General features: G+C 40.7%; 1 protein-coding gene across 1 annotated transcript in view; it reads left to right on the forward strand.

Annotated features, from left to right (window-relative positions):
- The window catches only part of furinb (furin (paired basic amino acid cleaving enzyme) b), an 87,810-nt gene that overhangs the window by 30,577 nt on the left and 43,371 nt on the right, over nucleotides 1-13,862 (forward strand). The window lies entirely within an intron of this gene.

A 13,862-nucleotide genomic window follows, 5' to 3' on the forward strand; every position in this document is an offset into this window, starting at 1 on the left:
TGCTGCATTACTACTGCAATGGAGGCTGCAGGCTATTCTATTTCAGTTAATTTACAGTAGGTCTAATTGGGAATATTGTAATACAAATTATCCGAATAACACCTTTTGGTAGTGGAATAGTAAAAGTAGATCAGACCAGACCATTGTGCTTACTTTGTATTTGCTTTACCAACACAGAGCAGTGGCATGGCTAAATCCATATTTAAGCGTGGATGGTGCAGAAAAACAGTCACTATTGTGGCAGCAGGCATGACACAATGTTGTCAGCCTTCTAAAGTGGCGTAGGGGCGGAGTAAATTTTGTTGCGAGACGATTCTGCACAATTGAGCAGATTCTTTTTAAGCTATTGAAGGAATGCATCAAGAGTGACTGAACCTCTTCTCCTCAGCTTTTCATCAGAAACCTAATGACATTCAGCTCCCAGCTCCATTGTTGTTGTTTTTGTGTTGTAGGAGGATTGTGGAGCGAAAAAAAAAACAAACAGACGCAGCACACCAGGCTGTCTTGATCCGGCCTTCAGAAAATCTCATGTCTCTGTTATGGATGTATGAGGGGAAAATGAAAAAAACAAATGAGATTTAAAAAAGAATCCTAACGGTTCCTCGTTCTGTTTTGCAGGAAGTCTTCCCAGTATGCTCCCGTCCTATAGGTGCTCGTCATATGATGTAGCTTAGCAGGGTGCTCGTGCCATCTATCATTGTTATGAAGGCTATCATGGGAACTCGCACAAGAGTCCTTTATAATAAGTGCTCTGTTCTCTCATATGTTCAGTGCTGCAGCATAAATGCACACTGCCCACACAGCAAATATGAGTGGTAGTTAAGTCCTCCTTTTTCTGCTGCATTAGATTTATATACCCGTCTGTAATAGAATATATTTCAACTCTTAAATCATGAAGAAAAAGTACTATGGCTGAACTCTGTTTCTAAACAATTTTCCAGTCATTTCCATTTCCCCTCCTGCTTTATACTTTTTTGTGTAGCGATTATGGGCATTTAGTGTGTAAAGCCTTGCTCCTACTGATCACACTGTGTTGTGTGGAGATGAAATGGTTGTAAATGTCATGCCCTTTCCAGCACAGGGATGTTGTGGCTTGAATAACACTATAAAAAGCACACCTGCCATGGTTGAATGCCACGCCAGACTTTTAACAGCTTAATTTATGCTTGGTCGCTTAATATTTTGGCCATTGTGTCAACAGTACCGTCAGCCTTCATGTCCATGTTTATGTCTTGCTGACAGCAAATAGAAACACAGACAAATTGTTTAATGGAGTGATCAAACAATTAACATCTTTCACTCTGACGGTTCTGCTGTGGGTGGAAGTTAAGGGGCAAGAATTTCACTCATGGATAAGCTCAGCTAAAAATGGAAATAAAATGTATGTGTGTTAAACTCGTACACATAATACTGTGTTTTCTTACTATTTTCACAGCCTTTAAGTGCAACTTCAGTGACACTGCATAGAAGTGACACCAGAAGTGTTTAATTACTATTTATTAGGCTTGTCACAATAATTATGTTATGTCGATTAGCAGTATACTGCCTGTTAAGGAATGAAAGACTATACCCCTGTATACAGAGCCCCAGAGTTCATTTTAATTGTTATTTTCTATGGTTTTTACTTTCCTCATGTTCCATTTATTTAGGACATTTTTAGATTTCCACTTCCAATGTATGAATGTCTTTAAGAATTAAATGCTCTACATAAAAAAGGGTGTGCATAATTTTGCTATTATATTATCATTATATCAGTGGCATTAATGGTCCTAGAAGGAAAATATCATTTATTGCTTTTTCTTCTGGAACAATATATTGTTAAAGTAGTTATCGTGACAGTCCTACTGTTTAAGGGGCTCTGTGTTACAATTTGTAGCATTTTACATGTTTTAATCACAATTTTATAGGCCATATGTGAGCAGATTGTAACGTGACATGATAAATGTGACCTGCCCTGTCTCTCTCGGTTGCCTATACAAAACTGTGGACAATTTGTTTAAGTTGTTTAATGCTGCTGGACTGTGGATTTCTTTTTGAAGGACTCTAGTCAATTTCCGCAACAGTCCAAAGGATGTGAATTTAAGCACGCTCTCGGGTCCCTCGTCTCAGTGCCTCTCTCTGCTCTGCTAACAGAGAGCAACAGTAGCTAACTTAAGTTTAGAAATGGAGTTGGCTAACATAAACTAACGGCGACAGAGCCCCTTTAATCAAGATTTAGATTTAAAATTGAATTTGTCTTGCCTTGCGTTTCTGATGCATTTGTGCTTTGACTCATAGCAGTGCTGTGCTTTAAACTGCTCCCCCACCCCATCAGACTTGGGCACAGAGCCAGCTCCCTCACAGAGGTTATTTCAGGTTTTTCTGAAGGTTCCCATTCCCAATTCACAGAGACCTCAATTCTCCTACTCTTCAGACACTATGTTTTGAAGTCCTCAGCTGTCTGTGCTTTTGTGGTTCACGGATAGGCCGTAGTGTTCCATGAATTTGAACCATGCCTGGTTCAAAGTCCCACACACTTCCAGTCTTGCTGCCCTCATTCAATGACCGCAGCAAACCTATGTCCTGGTCCCTTCCAGAGAGAGCTGCAGACTCGACTCTTGAGAGTCTTGTTTTTTGATCTATGAGGCCACTGTTGAGAGTCTGCTTTCTTGTGGTGTGAACCAGCAAGAATATGTTCTGGTAGACTGTATAACGATAGCATTCTTTGAATTCAAAACACGTAATAATCTGCACAGTACAGAATGTATTTTGGTATAGCTCTGTGGAACTTTGTTTCACTACTGCTGAGCTGAGATGATACTTTGTCTTACTTTTTTTTTTTCATCACATCTAGTTGGTTTTGTTATTACAAAGCCCTGCTTTGTTGTGGTATATATGAGAAAATAACTTTAATGGTTCAGGTAAAAATCTATTGTTTTGTGCAAAGGCTAAAATATCAGGAAAATGTCTGCTAAATAAAGACGAGCATCAAAAGTGGAATGCAAATAGAACACTGCAGTATTTTAGCTCTTTATCTTGCTTTGAGGAAAATGAATGTGACAAGTGAATTAGACAATGCATGTTATTGATTATTATGCATCACATAATGTGCACAGCAGTGTGTGTATGTATGTGTAAATCTATAATGGCACATGCACAGTTTGAAAAGACAAAGAAAATTAAGCTGTCATTTCGTATTATTACCACTCATCAATTAGGCTGTCAGCCGGATCTGTGTTCTTCTTGAGAGCCTACTAAATTGTGGCACTTGGTATCAAAATTATGAAAAGCTGAAAATTGGTGCTGTATTCTTGGTCAAGTTAGTTGGCAGTCTAGTTATTCTCTGATCACATATTTTCTATTTTAAGACAAAGTAGTTGTGCGCCTGCTGTGCAAACCCAACATTAAACACTAATGCCCAAGAGAAGATTTTTGTAAAACATGTGTATACTCATCAGCTATGGCATTCAAAAAGGTATTTGTTTTATCGTTGGTAAAAAAAAAACAGCGACTGGCACAAGTTTTTAAAATAGATGATAGTCATTACCACTCATCACTATTTTAAATGTCTTCTAATTTCCCAGTGGTGAAACTAGATACACATCTCAGGCTCACTCAACTGTAGACAACACATGTGCTCACTCTCAAACCTCTCAGGCGGCACAGAGGGACACAGACGTTGAAAGACACAGCCGCTGCTAATTTTGTGAACTAAGGCGCGGGGGCACAGAGCACACTCAAGTGTGCCACACCTGGGACACACATGGCAACAGAGTGGAATAAGAAAAAGACTCCATTATCACACGGTACACCATCAGTGGGGGTGTCAGGAGTTTGAACAATCAGGGCAAATTATCAGGATTAGGAAGAGCAAATTAATATTGTTTGTCACATGGGTGGAGGAAAGTCCTGCAGGTCAAATGTGCTGCCAAGGTTGGATGATGTCTCTTTTGAAGATTTTTTTAAGAAAGTCCAGCAGTTACCATGACACCTGTGTGCACTGGTATAACCCCATATTTGCAGTTGAAAAGAACTTTTTTTAATTCAAGCTATAAGGTTGTGTTTACTTTTTGAAGATGAATCAGACATTAATCATAACTCTGTCTTGCTGGCATTATTGCCATAATCTGAATAAAAAATGTATATTTTCCTTGCAATTACATTTGTGATTTTGTGTTAACTGGTTGAAGAATGCACAGGAATAAAATAGGGCTATGCGTGGTTTCTGGAGAGGTTTATACAGCGTGCACCTCCATCTTTTGACAAAAAATGACAAAAGGACCATAGAATAGAGGTACGCCAGGAACACAGTGCCGTTGACCCTCTCTGAGCAGACTGGCACCGACAACACAATCTTGACACTGAAATTGCAGTGCAGATTGCCTGTGACACACCTAAGCTCTTGCACCTTTTGACCCACTGCTGTGCATGGCAAGTCACCCAAGATGCTGAACTGTGCAGGCACAGCAAGTATTATAGCACCTCAGGAAAATGCTACAAACATGGAATCCATAATGTCCTGAAAGATATACAGCACAGTAGACATTAGATAAATGTGATAATTTGCATTCACCTGCAGCCTGAATCTGTCAGGTTTCCTCCCTAGTTATAAACTGGGAAGGAAACCTGAGCAGATAGTGAGACATGAATGATTTTAATAAGTGTCTCAACATGAAGAGAGGGATAGGATGTAGCCACTGAACGTGTCAGTATTAATAGAACGAACCAGAGGAAGAGTCGCAGGGGACTGGTGAGTGAAAGACACACAGAGTAAAGGAATTAAACTGACGATTCCTGAATGGAAATGGAAGTGGAACCTATTTACGCGAGTTCCCGGAAACTAGGGTGACGGAGCCTGACAGAGGCTGTTCTGGCAGCAGCGAATTCAGCATAGGTGATGTGGAAAAGAGCAGTGGGCTGAGTTACACTCGGCAAATGAATAATCCAGCAGCCTCACAGAATCCCAGTGCTCTTAAGCAGGCCACCGTGTGAGGAGCGTGCCGGAGGGGACAGCTGGAGGCTGGGGTTGTCTTTTTTTATTGATCTCATCACATATGTAGAGCTAAAGAAAGGGATCTAGAGGAGTGAGTGTGTCTGGTACGTGTTGGTGAGCATGCAGGTGCTTCTCTGTCGCTTTATGATGTTTAAGTGAGACTATTAAGTGATTTTTCCTCTCAAGGGGTTTTGTTTTTTCATGAAGTAGGGTTGCATTTTCTCGCTGTATGTCTGATGGTGCTGACAGCTTCCATTTTCCTGAGCTGAGCCCTTGAAGTGAAGGGCACACACTAGGCAGGGGACGTTTTGCACATTTTCTTTTCAGTAGTCCATCACTGCTGCTGTACACCCACGGCGCCCCTTTTCAGTGCTCCTGCCTCCCCTCGTGCAACCACTGATAGAGTGACTGATCTGTGTCTATGAAAAATCAATAGGACAACCCTTTGAGTGCTCCTCACATTGATTTTTCATGGACTGTAGTTACTGTACTAACAAGAAGCGGGCTTTTCATTCCTTGGGAAGTCTGCTGTTTCATGACTCTGCGGACAACAGGTTGAAACAGTCACGATGGAGCGCAAGGGCACCATTAACATAAATGAGTGGAGGAGGAGAGGATTGTTTTTTTGTGTGACGGAGTCAAGTGCAGATTGTGTGTGGTCCTCACCTCAGATCAGAGAAGCTTTTAAATTTTTATGACATGGTAATCAAGGTGACATGCTGCCTCCAGGCACGAACTGAAGGCCAACAGCACTCAGGTTCTACTTGTGCACCACAACACCTCTGAATACTAAGCACTTAAACGTTGTCAATATTTCAGAAGATTTCCAGTTGCAACGAGGTTTTTGTTAATTCACTCTCCAGCAATATTTTTGTCTCCCTCCTCATTTGCATAGTGCTATGCCTCATTGCCTTAGCTCTTTGTCAGATGCACTCACCGTGGTGGCACATTTTGTTTCCATAGCTTCTTTAGATCCAAAGAGCGCTGATGCTGTTCATCTGCTCCAAATGTCTGTGTACTCTACCCCTCTCCTGACAGCTTGGAAATTAACCCAGTTTGATCTCAATCCTTTGCTTTCTGCTGAGGTTGTTTTCATATATCATCAAGTCTCCTCCTGTTTTTCCTCATGGCAAGAGGAAGAGGCCCCATGTGGGCCCCTTTTCAGTGAAGATTGTGTTTACCAATGCGTCTGAGTCCGTGTTAGTCTATCTCTGATCCTCCCTCCTATTTCTTGCTCAATGAAAGGTAACAGTAGCATTACATGGAGAGTTGCCTAGCTTCCTTCACCCTTAGGACCATCACAGACCATTGCTCTGTAATATCAGAGACAGTTAGAAGAATAATTACTGGTATAACCAATGCCTGGTGAAACCAGCCACAACTCTGCACCGGAGTACTGCATAAGGCAAATGGATCCAACTCTCCCTTGACACCATGAATATTCGTCGCTCCGGCGAAGCATAGTTAAAGTTGGGTGTTTGCTAATTTGGTTAGCACATTCCTCCGACCAAGACAGGGATTTGAGACTTAAGAATCACCCCGGTGGGATAAATCTCAAATTAAAGAGGCACGGAGCGATCTGAAATATTTAATATGTCTCTCTTTCGCACACACACACACATACACACATACCCTCCTTCACATGCAAGGTCTTTTTTATCTCGCTCAGTCTCCCTTTCTCAAGGCCATAGCTTTGAGTCTTTGGATTGCGTGTGTGTGTCTGTTTCTGTGTGTGTGTGTATGCCTGCGTGCACATGTGTGAATTACTTTGAACACCAGCATGTTTGTGAGTTCCAGATGCTTGCTGGATGGATCAGTGCCACTCTGAGCCAGGTTGGGCTGCGTGATGATATTCCTTTACTCTGTATGTGTGTGTGTTTGTTTTTTTGATAAGACCTGCTCTCCTTGCTCTGTCCCTTATCTGTTCACTGAAAAATCAGGAATCCTATCTTTTTTTTCTTCTTCTTTTTTTTTTTTATGTGTGAAGCAAATGCTTGAAAATGAGATTCATACTCCCAGGCCATTTCATTTTCTGGCCCAATCTAACTCTAAACCCTTTGCATTAAGGCATAAGAGATACGGTGTAGATTCACCATGTTTTATTCAGGCAGAGAATCACAGAGAGTGATAACCATCATTGATAAGAATTACAAGGCAGTAGTCATTTACCGTGACGGAACTGTATAAATTAAGTTTTATGATAATATTAGCCAAAGGTCAGGCATCAGTAGAGCCTCTATATTTCTGCTATCGTAGCGTCTACAGTGACACATTCCTTTTGTACCCATTTCCTACTTGGTTTTCCGCCATCTACACACACATATTCTCCTGTGATATATTCCTTTCTCCTGCCTCTCTTTCATGTCTCTCCTCTCTTTTCACATTCCCACTGTGCCCTACTCTCCCAGAATAGGAAGAACTAGTCTGACTGGACACACCTTGATTTAGAATCCCTTTACCTTCAAGGTCTTTGTGCTCTTTCCCTACAACTGCTAGAACAACCCCTCTGTATTTTTTATACCACTGCAGGTAAGGTCCTCATAGGCATTTTGTTAAATCTTCGCTATTCAGCCACATAATTAGCCAGAACGTTTTTTATTTGTGGCTGTTTCCCAAGACAACAAATCCCTTGAGCTGGTGAATGTGGCCAAGGCGGGCTACATGCAGAATCGGAGCTAAGATGCAAACAAATAATTACCCTTCATTTGAAAACACTCAATTAGCCTCTGTTTCAGAGTAAAATAATGAGCTTCTCCCGCTAAGCGGAACCCCAGAGTTTCAGCAGTAATTAGTCTAAAAGATGGCAACCCAGTGGCTCAGTGGACGATAATAACATGACTGTTTTATTAGCCCAACAGCAAATGCTGCTCTATACCAACACAAGAGCACATTTGCTGTGTATATAAACTGTAAGCAACAAAGGAAGCACCTATCTCAGTAGGGTTAGCATCGATGAGTGTTTTGTGTGAATAAGTAACACAGATAAAAGGAGAGGCAGCATATAAGAGGAAAGGCCAGAGAAGAGAAAGGGTTGGTGTGCTGCGTGGCAATCAATGAGCTCCGCTGTGCCGCTGACATTTCTATCTCAGACATGCAACAGAAGCAGCCTCTGAGTTCCGTCCTACTATACAGAGGAAGAGAATTGTGTGCATTTAGCATTTATGCGCCCGCCTCCATCAAGGTTAGTGGAATCATATATCACAGGCTGTGAATTAAGGTGCTCAGTGTTTAGAATGAAATACTATCATTGCTGTGTCTCTAACCAACCATTGATTGCTAGCGTTTTTCCTTGAAGGATGGGTCTGATTGATGCCAATTCCAATAAGGTAGATTTGCCTCTGTGCACTTTGCCCAAGCTTAAGGGAATACACTTAATGTGGAACTCTGTTAGAGTCAATATAAGTATGGTGGACCTTTAAGCTCCAATGCTAGATACTGAATATTTGTATTCAGTTCCCATGCTGAATACTTACAAACACACACACCAATCCATGCACACACACTCCTCTTCTACTGCCTCTACACTCCCACTCTGAATATTGGAATTCTTCTGAGTCTCCCTGCAGAATTTCAGTTTGTTGATAAGCAAAATTAGATTTTATTATGTACCTTCTCCATCGCCTATCACTTGAGACAACCACAGCGTCTCAAGCACGAACCAAATTTCAGGCACATTTCTCAACAAGTGTACTGCACAATTTCATCCTTGCCAGTTTGATGAGAGTGGAAAGAAAAAACTTTCCCTCGTTTCAAATCAGTTTGTAACATTGGAGAGTTGCCTAAACACTTGTATGCACATACACCGCAATGTGAAATAACATTAGGTTACAGCCCAGTCAAAGCTTGCTACATTTCTGTTTTCGGCACCGCTGAGCTGAAGCCAATCCCCTGTGGCCAATATTGACTTAACAACTGTGGCGGTAGATGGCTAGAGACCAAGGCAGCCACCATAGAAGAGAGCAGGACAGGATACAGCAGAATATGGGATGTAGGAGACACACCGTGTCATTACTTTCAGTGACCTTGAAGTGTAACAACCACTCTGACTGATAATGTCAGCAGATAACTTGAATTCCCTGGTGGAGTGAGAGTAATACAATGATGGTGACCTCTGATATGAGACATGCTGTGATAAACAGTGGCTTTTTAACTTTCATAGGGGGGGTTAAAAAATTAAACATTAATGTGGTGAGTGTGCTGACGGAATGGTGAAAAAACCCGGCGTGCATCTGGTTCGTGCCTCTTTGATGCCTCACATAACTCTTGGACTGACAGAATGCTTTTGATAAGCTATGTTAATGTCAGTTGCACTCAAAGTCAGCCCGACTGTAGACTCCCACATCTGTCTGTCTCACACAACTGCACACTCTTTTAAGTTCAAAGTTGTTAAAATTACAAACTTGAAATACTTGACATTCACATCAGATGAACCCAATTTGAACAAATCTCACTTCATAAATGATGCCATTCCAGCTGTCAAAGAATTTAAGTTCGTCTTGTGATGAGCCAGGGATTCCAACCAAAAACAGATGGAAAGTTTTCCACGCTAACTGATGATAACCAGTCTTGATGTCCACGCTTGCAGACTCGCAGATCCTGCAAAGTCCACTTCAAGAGAGGGATGTCCCATTGTGAACCTACAGATGCGTCATCGCAATATTTCTATGGTTATATTGTGCAACATTTCTCAATATTTTTAAATCTCCTCAATAGCACTGCATAAATGGTAGGACTGGGCAACAAGCTCAAACGTCACAGTATTTTTACAAAATACCTTTATCGATATTACGACAATATGGTAGGGATGAATATTGGTACTTACACAAAATATTGGCATAATGAGATTTTTGATAAATAATCATCGGTAATGTAGATATAACGACCAAGTGGTAAAGGCAAATCAAATGCAAGAAGTAGAACAGTCTGATAAGTTCAAAAAATGACATCACTTTACTCTAATGCAACAGTCATTTATGCCATATCACAATATAACAATATCTAAAATCTACGTAAGACGATATATGGTTTCGAATAACGACAATAATGTTATATATGTATATTTTCCTGTAGTTCACACAAAATATTGTACTGTGTGATACACTGTTCTTGTCCTCAACAAGATCTCAATGGATTTCAGAACACCATGAAAAGTGTTTAATGCAAGGTTCACTTATGGACTGCTTCGCAGCTCAGGTCTTTCAAAGACTTTTCAGAGGACCTGGGTAAATTATTGTGCTCCATATACTTTGTCTGAAAATACATCACAAGGGCTACTTTCACAGGAGTTTACAAGGACATTTTTATTGCACTCTTTCCTTTCACTATATACTGCTTTCACTATCTGTGAACATTAACTCTTCTGAAATATTCTTTTGGATGTCGTAAAAGGAATAATATATGTTTCTTTAAGACCTGAATGCAAGGACTCCGAAGTCATTTATAAGTAAACCTCTTATTTAACATGATGCTACGCCATCCTGTTATCTAAAACCTACAAAGATTCTGTTTACAAGTTTAGTAAGATCTGTATTATCTCTTGAAGGCTTGTTCTAGATTCACGTATAATATCCTACTGAACACGTCTAGTGGAGTGCATTCTTGCTGAAGTCAAGACAGTTCCATATTTGCTATACTTAAGCACATGCCACTGGAAATATTTGTCTGAAGAATGTAATGGTTCTTCATGTCCACAATGTGAAGATTTGTGTAGATTTAGATTTGGCCTGAGGGAGACCTTTGGGAACGCTAAGAATGTAATATTCATCTGTGGAGATACATATTTTAGAGATCATCAACTATGTAAGTACATATCAAACCCAAGTGGAATATTCTTAATTAATTTAGACTTTAAATTATTTGGGCTCATTTTTATTCTAAAAGGCTGACAAGATTCAAATCGTCAAAGTCTCAAGTGATATTTTTTGGGGGGAAAAGCAAAGTCAATCAAAGGTTGTGTCAAGTCGAGTCTTTCATTAAAGATAGTCAAGTCCCAGTCACCCTGACCTGTATTTTTAAAGAGAAAAGACATTAGTATTAGTAAAAAATGACTAATATAAATAGTTAGTATAACTTTATGTAAGCTTATTTATTTCCTCATTTCCTCTCAATCAAAAGATACAAAATTAAAAAACTAAATTGAAAACTGAACATAGACAAGTCATTTCGAGTCACTATGTCTCAAGTGAAGTCAAGTCATGAGTCTTTAACTTCAGTCCAAGTCAGAACTTAACTTATTTATTTTCTGTCAAGTCAAGTTGCAGGACAATCAAAACAGTGACTTGAGTCGACTTGAGTCCACATCTCTGGTGAAAGGATTATCCGCTGTCTTGTGTTAAAGATTAACCTCCAGGCTACATGAAAGTAAAGACAGGATAGAGATGGGAGAGAAACAACTAAAGTGAGAACTACCTGAAAAAGCTACTTCTCCACTGCTCAGTGGGAAAGTGTAAAGGGCAGTGTGCCTCTAATGCAGACTCAGAGCATAGTGGCAGGGTGACTAATGACCCCAAGTGCTCTCAATTATTATCGCTGGCACACATGCACAGACACACACACGCGCGCGCGCGCACACACACACCATATGATTCATTTTGGTACAGACTGTAGAAAGGCATGACTCAGCCACACTCATGGAGAGCTACACCAACATTTCGATCTCCATCTCAATTTCCCAAGGCCCAAAGACTCCAGGTCTAAATGAGGACATCAGCACTTCAGGAAATAGGTTTGTCCCAAAGAAAAGCCACCCCAGCGCAGCACAAATTAGCCTCCTGCCCTGCCGCAATCAATGTGAAAGTGGGTCTCATTAATTTCTTGGGTCACACCTCAGTCTTGCATTATTCAAGGCTATTTCCTTTTGCGTGGCTTTTGACGTTATTTGTCTCAATGGGTCGCCTGTAAGGTCAGACGCTGATCGTCTAATTTACTGAAGATATAACAGCATCAACTGAGTGTCTCCAAGGGGAACACACTGTAATAGTCATACAATTTCACCTCTTGGCAATATATTGATATTATGTTATAGACTTTGTCTCATCTTAGATATTGAATATTGTTAAATTGTGATATGGCATAAAGCCTGGTTTTAAAAGGCTGTATAACAGAAAAGTGATATATTTCTAAACTTACCAGACTGTTCTACTTGTTCTAATACTTGTCTTTACCCACTTAAGTGCTGTTTGCATAGGACTAGTATTACCTTGGGACCTTGAGTAACTTGTAATAACTGTGGAGGACGGCTGTGTCCATCACATATTACCCACCATATTTCACAAACCTTCGTATTAGACCTGTGTGAATCGGCATTTCAGTGACTTTTTATGTTTTAGTTTTTTTTTCTTAATCTAGTTTATTTCCCAGGGACAGTGCATATAAATGAACATTACTATAAATATGCAAGAATTAGCCAAGGGGCTAGTTTTCATCTGTAGTCCCTGTGGTTTGGGGTTTTATTTCTTTTTCAACATCAGTTTTCTGTTGTCAGACAGCTGAACAAGGAAGAATATGTTGAACAGAAGTCAATAGCTGTGAGATTGGCTATATTGACATTTAAAAGTGATGGCAGAGAAGGTTACGAGCAACAAAATGGTGTCATATTCAAATACACACAAGTAACACATGCAGAAAGTGGGTAAATCAGCTCTTAACTATCTCAATAATGTGCCTGCTGGAGAACAGATGCTTTGGTTTTGAAAGTTGATGTTACATGGATCCTTGACATTATATCCAGGAGATAATGTCAGTAAGTATGAATAAAATACAGACTTTGCTTATTCTGTGAGTGCATCACATGAAACAGAAATGTGGGGTGGTAATTTCTAATTCACATGAGGTCCCTTGGTAATACTAGTACTGTGCAAATAGGGCTTTGGTCATTATACCCACATTACTGAATTTTTCAAAAAATCTCATTCTGTTAATATTTTGTAAAAGTACCGATAGTCATCCCTACAATATCGTCGTGATATCGAGGTATTTGGTCAAAATATACTGAGATGTTCAATTTGGTCGCCCAGAGATTTCGTGATATAGCCTATAAATTACACAATATTATTTTAAGCCCTATCCCTTTGCAAAGCCGTGTCCTCACAAAAGCAGCTTTATTCATCTTTTCCACACATAAATGTGTGCAACGTGATCTGCAGGGGGGGGATATAATTTTTGTATTACACTGCGTAAGTTAAGACTGATGGTCACTTGGGTTCATGTGGAAATTATCACAGCAAGAGATTTAAAAATCAAGCCTTAATTACAAATATTTGACAAATGAAGTCAAATTGGCCGGCACTAGGCTGGCAGCTTTATATCAGTGCTGCCAGGCTGCGCCTCTGAGCTCCATCCTTCCAGTCTGGTCGGCTCGCAGACAGCCAGCCGGCAAAATCAGCCTGCAGCCCCAGGAGAGCCTTCCATCCTGCTGCGTCTGCTCTTCTCCTCCTCACAAACATCCATCCTGCCTGGTCGGCCTGTCAAACCCAGCACCCACATCCACCCTCGCCGATCCCTTCGTCATCCCACCCCCCTCCACTCTTCCTCCGCTCCACTGAGCTTGTGAAGGTGAGCCAGTCCCCAGTGGTGCTACTGTACAGATTGCGATGCTTCCTCTTCAAATGGAGGCTGCTCTCTCCTGTGAATACCCATGCAAAGAGTGGCAGGGCTGCTCCTCGTCTTCCTCCTCCTCCACCTTTTGTTTGGTTATTTTGGTGTTGTATCACACATTTATCTCTGGATGTCTGTATTATTTAGTGTCTCGCTCTCAGGTCAGTTGTCCTTGATCTTGACTAGGGGAGAAACATGCTGCTCTGTGTGTCACTTAAGAGCAAGACTGACAAAAAGAAAGCACTCCCTGAGGCTTTAGGCCAGTTTGGTGACAGCTGTCAGCCAATTGCTTGTC

This window comes from Pagrus major, chromosome 8 (assembly GCF_040436345.1).
Source record: "Pagrus major chromosome 8, Pma_NU_1.0".
NCBI classification, from domain to species: Eukaryota; Metazoa; Chordata; class Actinopteri; order Spariformes; family Sparidae; genus Pagrus; species Pagrus major.